At 54.1% G+C, this 220-nt stretch overlaps 1 protein-coding gene across 1 annotated transcript in view; it reads left to right on the plus strand.

The window, feature by feature from the left end:
* The window catches only part of LOC119592595 (serine/threonine-protein kinase 17A-like), a gene marked incomplete at its 3' end in the record, with an annotated part of 209,876 nt that overhangs the window by 13,478 nt on the left and 196,178 nt on the right, over window positions 1–220 (plus strand).

Genomic DNA, 220 nt, shown 5'->3' on the forward strand with positions numbered 1-220 from the left:
ATATTGACCGACATGTGACAAATGGGCAAGACCAGCACAAGTTCGAGGGCAGAGGTCACCGAGGAGGGTCGCCTGGCACTCAATGATCCAACCAAGCGGCTCTCGGGTGCCATCTGTTGACCCGTGCGTCCAGTAGTGTGCCGTCGACATACCCAGTCTGCCCCTGCCCCATTTACCTTTCCTACTTCCTTTTTTGATAAATCTCACGTGTCTGCTTCAC

Source organism: Penaeus monodon, chromosome 30 (genome assembly GCF_015228065.2).
Source record: "Penaeus monodon isolate SGIC_2016 chromosome 30, NSTDA_Pmon_1, whole genome shotgun sequence".
In the NCBI taxonomy this organism is placed as follows: Eukaryota; Metazoa; Arthropoda; class Malacostraca; order Decapoda; family Penaeidae; genus Penaeus; species Penaeus monodon.